Genomic DNA, 15004 nt, shown 5'->3' on the forward strand with positions numbered 1-15004 from the left:
CAAGAGCAAAGGGGAACTAAATCCGATAAAGGGAAGGAAAAAGTGGTCGAATAGCTATCGGAATCGTTCGACAACATCCGAGGTAAGTTCTTGAGTAAAAGAGCTTAAATTATGATTTGATTAGATCATGTTTTAAGCAAATCAAAATCATGCTCTTTGTGTGTGGCTATTGAGCCGAAATTGCAAGAATGATAAGTGTCTTGTGTTTGAGTTTTGCTAACGAAAACGAAATACGAATGTGCCATGATTTATTGTTAAATGTGCATGGTTATTTGAATGATGTCCGGGCTAAGTCCCGAAGGCTTTGTGCTAAGTGACCATATCCGGACTAAGATCCGAAGGCATTTGTGCGAGTTACTAAATCCGGGTTAAGTCCCAAAGGCATTTGTGCGAGTTACTAAATCCGGGTTAAGTCCCGAAGCATTTGTGCGAGTTACTATAACCGGGCTATGTCCCGAAGGCATTTGAACGAGTAGCTATATCCGGTTAAATTCCGAAGGTACGTGATTTGGGAATAAATGATCTTGCTGTAAAAATTTCAGTTTATACGCTTGAAACATCCCAACATTGAGGTATGTTTCGTATGTGCTTTGAATTAGTTGAGCCCTTACAAATAAGTATTCGCTCAGTTGATAAATGAGCTACCGGCCTTTGGCTAAGTTGATCTTTGTGTATGAATAAAAGGGTTGGTAATGTGAAGTAAGTATGATATTGAAAAATTGTGCATATGAAATTATCCGTTTAGCTACATGAATGCTATACTTTTGTTGTGCTGGAATCCCTTGCTCAAAACTTACTAAGCATAAATTGCTTACTCCGTCTCCTTGATTCTCTGTTTTATAGATTTTGCTTCTCCAGCTATCGGACTCGGGATTTTGAAGTCGAAGTCGCCCACACTATCAAAGCCCCCCCTCTTTTTGGTACAATTTTGGTTGAACTTCGAAATGGCATGTATAGGACTACCCTTTTGTTGTGGGTCATGGACCCTTTGGACTTGTATAATTTTGGATAGCCATGCGAAAATGGCTTATATATGTTTGAGTATAATGTTATAATCATTTGGTATAGATATGCTTAACAAGGATTGGCCATGGGAATGGTTAATCACTATCATAAATTGTGCTATTTTTGCTAAAAGGGCTACTTGAATCATGGAAACTATGAAATAGGTAAAGTCTACCTTAAAGGCAGATGCTGACAGCAGCAGTGATGTAGATTTGGAAAATCACTAAAAATAGTAGGAATGGAATTAAATAGTGAATAAATTATGTAAATGAACCTTGATGAATCTATTTTCATAGGAAAGTAACAAAACGATCATATGGACAGTATGTTAAGAGATATTCAGGTTCTCGTAAGACAGGGCCAGAACGGTTTCTGGATTCCCTGTTTCGACTTTGTAAATTCATTATAAATTAACCAGAGATAATTAGGAGTCATACCATATATGTATAGATTCCTCTTTGAGTCTAGTTTCTATAGAAACAAACGACATCAGTATTGAAGCCCTGTACAGGGAGATATCCAAGTCGTAATGCACAAAGGTCAGTGTAGTCGATCCCTGTAACATGGGAGACTTTGACTAATAAAATGTACTAATTGACCCAACCAAAAATTCTAGAAAAAAATATGTAGATGGGAATATGAGTCTAGTTTCAGGTAAAATTTACGGAACTGGATTCCGAGTTTCTGAACTCAAGATATGATTTTTAAAACGACTAGTACGCAGATTGGCAGTGTCTGGGAAATTTTTTTTATAAGTGGTTTAAAGTCTGTTAACACCTCGTGTTCGACTCCGGTGACGGTCTCGGGTTCGGGGTGTTACATTAGGCATGTTTCCAAAGTTTTTCATTAATGGCATTTTAATCATTTAATAACTAAAATGAATTAAAAACAAAATTATAAGCCAATTTTTGTCCATCTTCAAGCTAGTGGCCGAAATTTGCATGGAGAAACCATGGCTAGGGTTTTTCAAGCTTCCAAGCTCGATTGTAAGTTCGTTCTAGCCCCGTTTTTAATGATTTTCACATTTTTAAAATTCTTGTAACATGATTTATTTATTTCTACCATTTATTTGAGATATGATGAAGGTCTAGGTTTTGACCCATGCCATAAATTTATGTATTTTGATGGTTAATGGTAGATTATGCATGTTTATGGTTATAGAATCAACTTTTACTAAGTGATTTTCGATGAAAATGCATAAAAGGACTAGTTTGTAAAAAGATTGTAAAATGTGCGTAACTGTGTGAATAAGTGAAAATTGTGGACTGCTATAGTTATGAAAATGGTTCGACTAGGCCTAAAGTGCAGGGAAATTGAATAAAAATTATTTTACGAGCCTAGGGTCAAAATCATAATTTTGTGAAATTTTAGGGGAAAAAATGTAATTTTTCCAAAGTATGATTTTTGGTCTAAATTGAATAATGTGAGTGTTAAGTAAGTTTGTATGTGAATAATGGATTTTTTTTAATTTTATTTAATATATTGTTGAGATATGATTGAATATAGAATAAATATTTGATGTAGATTACAAAAATGTGGTTAAATTTGAAAAAGTTGGTAAAATGTTGTAAAATAAGGTTCTCAATTGAACACTCAGATTAGACCGAGATTCATTGAATGTAAGGGGTTTCTAAGTGTAGATTCCCTGAATCACTGATCAAAAAGGGGTTGCTAAGTGCAGATTCCCCGAATCATTGATCGAAAAGGGGTTGCTAAGTGCAGATTCCCCGAATCACTGATCACAAAAGGGTTGTTCAGTGCTGATTCCCTGAATTATTGATTCTAAAGGTGGTTGCTAAGTGTTGATTCCACCGTATCCTTAATTTTGAAAGGGGTTGCTATGTGTTGATTCCCCGTATCACAGAATATAAGGTGGTTGCTAAGTGTTGATTTCACCGAGTAATGGTTAATATTTCGAAGTGGTCATTGGGGAAATTCGACAAGTGAAAGTACATGTGAAATGAATAAGATTACGTGATGGACATTGGGTTCGATATTTAATCGATCCTTGAGTAAGATGATATGAAGAAATGAAACTATTAAAGAGTAAATTTAGAAAACAACAACAGTTGTGTGATTTTGAAAAATCACCAAAACTAGTGGAAATTGAATTAGAGGATGACTAATATATGAAATTAAATATGGATGAGTCTATTTTCACGTAAAAGAGACAGAGCAAGCAAAAGAGTTTTATATTATGAGATATTTGAATTTTAGTGAGACAGGACTAGAATGATCTTGAAAATCATTAAAAATTGTAAAACAATAATTATGGGTTAAAATTTATATGTTTAGAATCTTGAATGAGTCTATTTTCAAAAGAAACAAACAAGATTATTATTCAAATTCTGTACAATGAGATAATTAATCTATAGTGAAGAGGGGTCGGAACTGTCAAGCAGTGAAACAGGGAAAATTTTAAAGAATAAACTGTACTTATTGGCTAAGCCAAAAATTCTGTAAATTTTATGGAAAAAATATATATGAGTCTAGTTTTGGGGAAATTTAACGGATCCTAATTTGGATCTCTGTAGCTCAAGATATAAATAAATTAGTGACTCTGACTCAGACAGGCAGCTTGAATTTACATACATGAAAATAGTGAAAGTATGAATAATGTTGTTTAAGTGTGTTATACACATTAAGAATGTGGAATGGAGAGGAGGAGGAGGAAAATTGGAAAATATATGAATTATTTGTGTATAATTAGTCATATGTTCGAGTATAATTGATAAACGATGAAATAGAAATGACGCTTATATTTGTGCATTATTGGTCATGGTTTAAGCTCATGTGGGAAAATAAAGTTTCATAGTGTGTGTGTATGGTATATTGGGTATATGATTTGGCATGAAGTAATGTCATGAATGGTTTATGAATTAACTCATGTTGGTAAGTTTGATACATGAACAAATGTTGTGCTCATCCATGCTTATAATGCTTATGCTATATGTTTATTTGGCTAACATATTTGGTGTATATGCTTAGGCTTTGGCCAAGTTGTGGCTGGATTATATCATGTTAAACTTATAAGTTATGCATTGAAATGGTAAGTGTCTAAATGGAAATATACGTGTGATCAAGAAAGGGGTGATAAGATTTAAATTATGTAATCTTTAGTGAAATGATTTATCATGTGGTTAGTTCCAAAAAGAATTATGTTTAAATGCACTAGCTTGCGACTATGGTTGAATGATATGTTTATGTCTTGTGTGATATGCATAGGAAACGAGTATAGAAAGGTAATGAAATAGTAAGTTCATACTTGAAGTGTAAAATGACGAAAAAAGTGATAATGAGTTGAATTGATGTTATTATTTAAGCTAAAGTGATATTTTCATTGCAAAATTGAGAATTTCATAGATGTGTAATGAATGGTATAATCGATAAACATTGAGTTAAATGGTAAATACGTATTAGTATTGATCTTAATGATATTGAACTGTAAGTGAATTAAAAGGAAATTGCTAGTGATATGATTTGAATTGTAAGCATGAGAAATTGTGAAATGAATGAAAAGGAAATGAAGCATTGAATTGCATGAGTAGGTATCGGGTCTAGTAGGCCCTATTTATTATGAATATAATATTTTGAGGATATATAGTGAAGAACTATAAAAGTATGTTAATAATTTGAAATTTTTAATTTAGATGAGATTTTATAACTCGGTTCAATACATTTCCAAGTGTATGTGTTCTGGTAATGCCTCGTACCCTGTTCTAGTGTCAAATACAGGTAAGGGGTGTTACATTTGGATCTGAAACGGTCATTAAGGAACTGGTTAGACCCCCTAATGGAGAGGAGGTGAAAGAGAAGTACCTTAGTATCAGCACTCCTAGTGTTGGAGCTGGGGTAGAGAAGAGAGTCGAAAAGGGAAAAGAGCCATAGTCGGTTAAGCCTACAGAAAGGCCAACTACCCAACCTAGTCAAATACTCGTTCCTTTCCCAACCCGATTAAAGGAGAGGAAAAGGAAGGACAACTAGGAGTTATTGAACTTCTTCAATATGTTTAAAAATCTGAGTATCCGTCTACCCTTACTTGAGCTTTTGGAGAAAATGCCAAAGTACGCCAAGTTCCTTAGGGAAGTTACATCTAGGCATAAACGTATAAGGAAAGGAGAGCATCTAAATCTCGAGTGTAGTATGGTGATAACTAGGAAGGTTCCCCCAAAGCTCAAAGATCCCAGTAGCTTTACTATTCCTATAGAAATAGAAGGGGTAAATTTTGGCAAGGCCTTGTGTGAGCTAAGAGTGGGTATAAATTTAATGCCCTGGTCTATCTATTGTAGGTTAGGCTTAGAAGACCTCCGGGAAACCGTTGTCACCTTGCAACTTACTGATAGGTCTTTAGTGCACCCCCAAAGGTGTTCTAGAATATTTTCTTGTGAGATTTCGACAATTCATATTACTAATTAATTTCATAGTATTGGACTTTGAAGAGGATGTAGAGATCCCTATTTTATTAGGGAAACTATTTTTAGCAACCTTTAGGGCCACTATAGATGTGGGAAAAGGGGAATTAACTATGGAAATCAACGAGAAGGTAAAGGTGTTCAAGTGCGCCGATGCTTTTCCTTGTTCTAGGGAACCGCCACCTTCCTCAGTTTATGATTATTGGTTGATTGATTCGTTGTCTTATCCTGTTACTAATGTTTTATATTGCTTTGACAAGTTGAAATTTGCAAGATCACATCCGGTGTCGAGAGGCATCAAGGTTCAAAAAAGGGTGACCATTTAATGGCATCCCTTAGAACACTTCAGTCATTGAGAAAAAAATGACATATTTGTGTGTTGAGGACACCTTGCAAGTACTACTTCGGGGGCATAACCGATCACCCCGAGGTTCCTTTGTAATCCACCCTTGGGCAATTTGAAACTGAATTTGTAAGTAATTACTATTTGAGCATGGAATCCATTTGATGTTCTTGTTTAGCTTAGGATTTAAATTTATTGCATGTTGAATTTTTCATTTTTAGGGGTCTAATTTCTTGTAGTGGAGCTAAGATTAAATTTTTCGAAGATTTTTGGGACACAATACAGTAGTATCGCAATATCCACCCTTAGATATCGTGATACACTGATCAATTTCAAAGGGAGGACAAAAATTTTATGGGTATCATGATATCGGCCCTCGATATCACGATATCTTGGGTAGTTTCAAAATTTTGAATTTTGGAAAAATACCCAACGGTATCGTGATACCAACCCTCAGTATCGCAATACTCGAGACAGCTTCAAATTTAGGGGATAAAATTTTGTAGGCATGTCACGATACCCCTATTAGGTTTGACTTGAGTTTGGGTATCGTGACCTACTTGTTTTCCTTTAAAACTCCCCTATAACCCCCAATGCTCTCAAATTCATCAACCCAAAAACCTTTTTTTTAGCGATTACTTGGTATTTTTGAGTGTTCTCTTAGTTCTTTTTGAAGTTTCCTCACTTGTTTTGGAAAGGAACGATCCAATCGGTTCTCCACTTCAACAATCCTGAAAGGTTAAAAGTTCCAACTCACTATTTTCTTCAAGTTATTTTATTTTCATTTTATTTTATTGTAATTTGCATGCCTCATCATTATATGTGAGTTTTTTGGAACTTAGTTGCTTTTAATTGTTTTTGGGAAATTGTTGATCGTTGAGGCTAGTTTGTTAGTGATTGATTTTTCTAAAGAATTGATTAAAATAGAGAAATCTTCCAGTTTCAATGCCATCGAGAACTTCGAAATGAACTAAATCCCAACCGTTTCAAGGGCAAACGTTCATTTTTGAACGTAGTTTCGACCCATCCTCTTCTCTTTATGAAGAAATTTGGGACTTTGTCCATTATCATAGGTGGCAATATTTTTGCCTTGTCCTTAAATCCATCACAGTTATCCTAATAATTTTAGAATTTTATGTGGATTTAAAGTTTACCACCGGTAATCGGATGACAGTTAGAGGACAAGAGATTGACATATCCCCTCAAACTATTAGCGAGCATTATGGCGTCCCATTTTATCATGAAGAAAACATTAAATTAATGGATTTATAATTTTATAAAAATGTCGATATGGGCGACATTCTCGCATACCTAACAAAAGGTAGAGGGGAATGGAAACGAGAATAATATAAAAATTTTCCTCTATCTTTTAATAAAGATATAATGTTTCCCACTAGCCAAAATGTGGATGCAATTTATATATACCCGTGTTAGTCTCATGTTTAACACTAACACGATTCACGTTTTTCGAGTTGTATTATTGTTTTCAATTTTGCAATGCAAGTGAGTCTGTCTCAGGACATGGATTAACCGAGAAATCAAAAAGTGTGTGGTTGGAACAAAGGTCAACATCTACTTCCCTCACCTAATAACGGATCTGTGCCGTAAGAAGGGAGTGAAGATGGATCCGAATGAGTAGTTCCATCGTCCCATGTGGAGCGTTATTTGAGATGCCAAGATCCTTCAATTCCGTGAGCTGTAGTGAAAATAGATCCAGGAGTGGAATCAGCGCCACAAGCACAAAATGGAAATGCCCTCAGCCCTCAAGAAGAAGTCCGCTCTAAAAAAGGTCGTCAGAGGCACACAATGGCAACTTGAGTTACTTGATGAGGTGCGTTATAACACTCGACTGCTCAAAATGATAAAGTCATACATTGACGACTGCGCAACGAAGATTGGGCTAGACAGCCTACATTGGCCCGAAAGGTTGGGAACTGCATCTGCTAGAGGAGAGGAATAAGAAGAACTGGAAAAGATAGATGAGGAGGAGATAGAAGATGATGACCATGTGCCCTATTGAGACGATTTTAAGAAGATGTTCGCCTCCAAGTGCCCCGCCACTAAGATGGTAGTCTCTCGATGACCAAGAGAGCGACCTAGTCATCAGCACTATAAGAGGTTTGTTGGCAAGCGCAAGGGAAAGAAGATTGATGAGCTAGACTCCGATTCGGATTCTTAGTACATGTCTTAGCATCAGTACTATTTTATGTGGCATGTAACTATTAAACTACTAATTACTTTTGGACGAATTTGGACTTTTTTTTTATTAGTTGCATATATTTTATTTTCCTGTGTTTGTGTGCTTTTTCTTTTTCTGTGCAGTGACCCCTTCGGCGACTACACGATAATTTCGAGCCTTAAAGTGAAGATGAACAAGACGTCAATACCATTATGGGCAATCACTCTATTAGGGAAGACTGGTAACCTTTTTATCATTTGTTTTGGCCACACATTGGGAACAATGTGTAATTTAAGTGTAAGGGGGATGCACATCGTTTTAGTTTGCTTTTTTTTCTTTTTGTCATGTGTTTAATTGCATTTTTTGTTTTTTACAGTGTTTTTCAAAAAAAATTCCAAAAAAATTCCAAAAATATTTTTCTTTTGTTAATTTGATTTTCTTCTTTTTGCATGGTGTTTGGATTGTAATTGGGCAGTAGGCCAGTGGTTGTAGATATTGAATAAGTATTTTAGACTGCTAAGCATATCAATTTTGATTGATATTAGATCATTTGGTATTTTTAAAAGTAGACTAATTAGGTCAATAAGTTAATTTGCTTAATAGACTAGAGACAATCGATTTTAATGAAAAATGTATAAATTGTATCATACGATAGATGAATTGTGTAGATGCTTGTAAGTAAATAAGGCTTGAATTGATGGTTGTTCATTCGAATAAATATAATGTGAAATAATTCTAGAAAGACCTAAGGCTTTTTTTGTTTAGCCTAGAGCCAAAAAGACTTACCTTTATGTTATATTCCCTTAGTTCCCATAATTTGAGCTTCGGACAATTCTTTCTTGATGAGCCTTATTGTGGAAACCTTGAGCCTAAAATGAGTAAAAACTCAAACATTCTTTGTCCCAGTTTGTAAATGCACTATGAAATGGACCTCAAGCCAGGGACATTGAGGACTATGTAGAGACATTATGATGGCTTTTTTGTGTGGTTGAGAGAAAAAGAAGAGTGTATGATATGGTACGTATAGACCCTTGCTAAGTAAATTATATCAAAAAAAGAAAATTGTGTGAATAAAAGCAAAGTGAGGGTTAAAAGCAGAATGAAACAAAAGTACAATTAGCGTTAAAAGCACTGTGAGTGAAAGAGTGCAAAAATTAGAAAAATGACTCAATGAAAATTTAGTTGAGAGTCTCAATAGAAATATTTCAATTCATAATGTATCAATACTTGCTAGCTTACTATACGTACTAATATCAAACACTATCTTTTAAATTTTTGGAAAGACAAGAAATGCGAGAGAAGGAGAAATAATGAGGTGTGCTTCACAATGAAATTGGGGGTGAGTAGGGAACAATGTCATGTGCTTCACTGTTTCTAGTGCTTGAAACCATTTTGAGCTACCTTTCATTTGAAATTCGAACCGTCCTAAACCTTGAAATGTTACATGCCTAGAAGACCTAAGCGACTCGAACATTTCACGTGCACAATTCTTTTGACTTGTTTATGTATACTCTAATAAACACTTTCGATTCACTTTTTGTATCTATAATGTATCTATATAGTCCATTTGATGGATAACGCAATTGTACATATATTCGTTGAATTGCTTCTAGGTTTGTTAGTCTTTTAACCTATCGATTGAGTTTGTTTGCTTTAAGAATATCCAAGTTAGCTAAATTTCATTCATAGGTTGCATGTGAGATAGTCTTATACAAATTTGATATGTAACAAACATTTGGAAATGATTATGGTTTTCTCCAAAATGAAAATGAAAATGGAGAAATGGAATCATTTGGAAATGAATGTGGTTTTCTCCAAAATGAAAATGAATAATGAAAATTACCAGAAAAATGAATTTATACTTTTTGAATTAAATGAAGTTCGAAAAATGGAAATAAATCATTTGGTCATAGTGAACCGTTGAATACAGAGAAGTTAAATATATTTTCTCATAGATTCTTTTACGGTAAAGTCGTCATGATTTTAACAGAATTAGAATTGGGCTGAGAAGATTATTTAATTGAAAATATATTGAAAAGTTTATTTTGGGAAGTAGAAAAAAAAATATTGGGTTGGATCAAATTATAAAGTATTAGGTTAAAAGACCAGGAAGTACTTGTAATTAGACCCGATATGGGAGAGGCCTAAAAGCCCCTTATGTTAAAGGGGTCGATGACAAACCCTAGTAATATTAACTAGGGTTGTCGCCACTTATACTTCTAGTTAGACTACAAGTTCGTTTTTGTAGTTGAAATAAACTTCTACAAATCAACAGGGATATTTACAAAACTTTCAGATATCTTTATTCTGCCAGAAAATAAAGAGACTTTTATTCTCTAAGAATTAAATATATTTTCCAGAATAACGATTCTATTGGTTTCTATTTAAGAGAATTTTCATTTTGATACTAAATAAAAGAAAACTATTTCTAGTTCTGTGTTTGATCCGATTCGTTCAAGCTTACACTAGAAGTAGTTCGTGGTACGAGAATAGTGTAGAAGACCATTCGATTGAAAGTCAGAAACAAAAAGGATACGTCTATCTGAAAACACAGGTGCGAATTTGATCTAGGGTTTATTTTCTGTTGTATAAGAAAACCGTTTTCGAATCAGATTTTTTTCGAATCAGATTTTTTCCAACATTCTATTGGATCATCACGTCTCCTATAAATACCCCAAGATACCAATTATTAAGGGGACTCCTCTTCACTTTCAAAACCCTAATATATTAAGCATTCATCCTAAGTCTCTCTATATATCCAACTCTCGACCCTAGAATGGGTGCACCAACCTTAACAACTCCCTCTCCTTCTCTACTTCCATTGATATTGTGTATCAACAAGTAGGTACCATCAAATACACATGAAAGAAGGGGACGAATGAAGAACGACATTTAAAACCAAATTTGGATTGTATGAATAGTTGGTTATGCTTTTTGGGTTAAGGAATGCGCCTAGTACATTTATGAGAATGATTAGCCATGTCCTAAGATCTTATTTGGGTAAGTTTGTGGTTGTTTTTTTTTCAATGAAATCCTGATATATTTTGTTTCTTGGGATGAGCATGTAAAATTTGTTTTGGATGTTTTAAGCAATGAACAGTTATATGCTAACCTTGATAAGTGTACCTTTTTGCAATGATAAATTAATCTTTTTAAGTTTCATTATTACTGCGCAAGGTATTCATACAGATGAAGAGAAGGTTCAAGCCATTCGAGAATGGATCACACCTAAATCAGTTACTAATGTGAGATCTTTCATAGTTCAGCTAATTTTCATTTAAAGTTTGTGAAAGATTTCTCTACATTGGCAACACCTTTGACTAAGGTTATTAAAAATTCCATTGGATTTAAGTAGGGTGTCACCCAAGATAAGGCTTTTCAATTTTTAAAAGATAATTTTTGTTCAGGTCCTATTTTGAAATTGTCTAATTTTACTAATATTCTAATTGGAATATGATGCTTTTGGTATTGGCATAAGAGCGGTGTTATCGCAAGATAAGAAGTCAATTCTCTATTTTATGGAAAATCCCAATGGTGTCCAACTCAACTACACCACTTATGATTAAGAGTTGTTAGCATTAGTTCGAGCTATTGAGGCTTAGCAACACTACTTGTTGCCTAAAGAGTTTGTAATTCATATGAATCATGAGTCACTAAAATGGTTAAAGGGATTAGGTAAGTTGAATAAGCGATACGCTTACTGAGTTGAGTTTATCAAATCATTCCCCTATGTCATTAAGTAAATCATATTTCTTTGTCCTATTTATAATCATCTATCATTGGAATCTTCCAAGTGAGGTTCTCATTAGAAACCAAAGCATTCTTACATCAAATAAACCGAGTCAAATCATAGAAATCACGAGATCAACTTCACAACTCGCCCCACGCTCTTAGTTCTTAACCCGACCACCAAAGTACACCTTAGTCGATCCCTCACTCAATTTCAAATGCTTGTCATCAAGCATCCAAGTCCTATACAATGAATCATTGAAAAGAGTAAGTTTGGGACCTCCTACAGTTACCCTATACATAACTTCAAATGCTTGTTTATTTAAACTCTGAATTTTTCTTAATTTTATCACCATTAACATACTGAGCAGTTTCCAGTATCAAATCTTTAGGTGTAGATATCACTTCGATTAACATTAACGAAAGTAAATTTAGATTTTCTAGCTGGAACAAAACCAACTTCTACTTTTTCTAAATTAACCCAATGCAAATATTTCATAATTTTAGGACCAACCAAATCACTACCACTAAAATTGGTCGAAGTTAGCAACCCATTAACCAAAATGTGAAATTGAGAATTTGAGTTTTCTAATAATTAGTAAATGTTAATGCATATATTTATATTTATAGTAATAGATATTAGTTTTAATTAGTATATAATTGTAACATTAATTAAATGAATTTTAAATAGTAAATTTAATTTAATATGGATTTAAAATATAATTAAGTGATAATAACTATTAATGTAATAAAAATACTATTAATTGTTATGAATATCTTATTATATGGATGTCCATCATGATCAAGATAAAGTTTCAATGTACTTTAAATTATAATAGTTATTAGAATTAGATCTCTAATTCTTTTATACTTCTTATGCCTATAAATAGAGACTCTGATGAAGCATTATAATCATATTTTTTTATCAATAAAGTACATTCTCTATTGCTTTCATATTTTCTTTGTTCTTTATTCTCTCCATCTCTCTTTATTTTATAACACGTTATCAGCACGATGATTCTCTATTTTTCCAAAATCTTTCAAAGTTGTCCCACGAATCAAATTCTTTTTCACCGTAAACTTTCACCCTTACAACTTCATTTTTAGGATGTTGAAAGATTCAATTTCAGAATGGATTATGGTTTTTATTCCCGATCTTTGATTTATAATTGTACAAGCATTGGTAAAGAATAGACTTGTGCTCGTGATAATAGTCAAGGTGATGGCGATGATGTTAAAGATCTTTAGGTATAATTTACTATGTTTTATTTATTATATCATATTTATTATAATTGGAGAATAATCATGACAACCTAAATGGATAGATTTTGATTTAAAATCCACGTATGTTTACGATAGTGATTATGAAATAAAAAATCAATAGAGGAATTTAGAAGTCTGCCCTACAAGATTTGTTACATTCCTTGAAGTGAATGCAAACATAAAGAAAATAAAAGATATAATCATGGATCACTAAAAGTGGGAATATAGTAATAAATAAGAGAACAATGAGAGTTCTAAAGATAACTCTTCAAAAGGTAAAGATAACTTATGTTATCAATGTAATATGAAATATTATTGGTCGCATGTGGCTTATACCCAAATATTTTGTTTCTGTTAATATTCTTTGAGGAAGGATATGAGAATGTAGTAATAAATTCTATCATTATAGATAGAAAATATTTATCTTATTTGGTACTAAAACAAACAAATATTATTTCAATATTTGATAGTACAAAATTAGTCAAAAGCTCTAGAAGAGCTAATATATTAATATCTTGTAATGGTTAATCCATTGGTTTTTAAAGATAATTATAATGGATATTATATTGAGATTGTGAATGAGGAAAATATTATATTTCATATGAATCACTATTGCTATAAATATCTATTTTGAAATAATGAAAAAGAGAGGATTGGGTTATTAATTTATATTTATTTTATAATCTTTGTGATCTTCTTTTGTCATCATCCCCATTAAGGGGTTGGAAGCAAAATATTTGACTGTGAAAGATCTACTTATGAACAATAAAATTTGATAATTCTATCTAAAACTCGTTATGGTCGGATGCACCTAAAATTACAAAAAAAATTAGATATTTGAAGATTTTGGCATATTCCCTAAGGCAAATATTGCATATAATTGTTTGAAAATTATATTTATTTTGTCGACTTAGTGACATTATAACCTTCACATTGATTTAGACATTTCCAGTAGTAAATGTCACAATAGCACTTATATGTGGGTATAAAGTAAAAGGAATGATAGTAAAATTACTAATTTGTTACAATTTAGTACAATTGAAATACATGTTAAAGTAAACCAGAAGTTTACTAATACAAATACATTTACCATTTGATGTGACCAGTTAGACCATCCTAGATCATATATGATGCGAAAATTAATTAAGAATTTATATGGACATTCATTAAAAAACCAGAAGATTCTTTAATTTAAAAAAAAAATTCTCATTGTTGTTTGTTCTCAATGAAAATTGATTCTTCGAAACTCACTAGCTAAATTTGAGATTTAATGTCTTGCATTTCTAAAATGAATAGGGGCCCATTCATCAACCATGTGGACGATTTTAATATTATATGTTTTTGGTAGATACATCTACAAAATAATCACATATGTGTTATCAATTTGCAACCTGTCGTTTGCAAGATTACTTGTTTAAATAATTAATTTCAGATCATGCAATTAAGGCAATTTATCTTGCTAATACTGATGAGTTTATATCTAAACCTTTTATTGATTGAGTTTGACAAACTTTTGTAAAAGTTTGTGCATAATGGTTTAGAGAAATTATTGATTGAACACCTCTGATTAATGTCTAAACCATTACTTATGAGAACTAAACTTCCTATTTCAACACGAGATTATGTTGATTTACGTGTTGTACGCATCAAGTCAATAAGTTATAAATATTCCCCATTACAATTGGTTTTTAATAAAGAGCTAAATATTTCTCATCTTTTAATTTTGTATGTGCGTATATGTTCCAATTGCTCCACCACAACGCACAACGATGAGTGAATCCTCAAAGAAAGTTGAAAATATATATTAATTACAAGTTTCTTTGTATTATTAGATGTTTTGAATGCATTAGAGATTCAATTATGACATGATTTGTGATTACAATTTGGATTCGATAGTTTTCCCAACATAAGGGGGAGATAAATGATAACTTGTAATGAGTTAGGGGGAGAGTAATTTGAACCAGAAGTTCAATAAGGATAACTCATTACAAGTTAACTACTAAATGTATTTACAAACTTAATGAGGATAAACAAGTGTTATATAACATCTAATATTTTAATTTGAATCAAAGT

This window comes from Gossypium hirsutum, chromosome D01 (genome assembly GCF_007990345.1).
Source record: "Gossypium hirsutum isolate 1008001.06 chromosome D01, Gossypium_hirsutum_v2.1, whole genome shotgun sequence".
Taxonomy (NCBI): domain Eukaryota; kingdom Viridiplantae; phylum Streptophyta; class Magnoliopsida; order Malvales; family Malvaceae; genus Gossypium; species Gossypium hirsutum.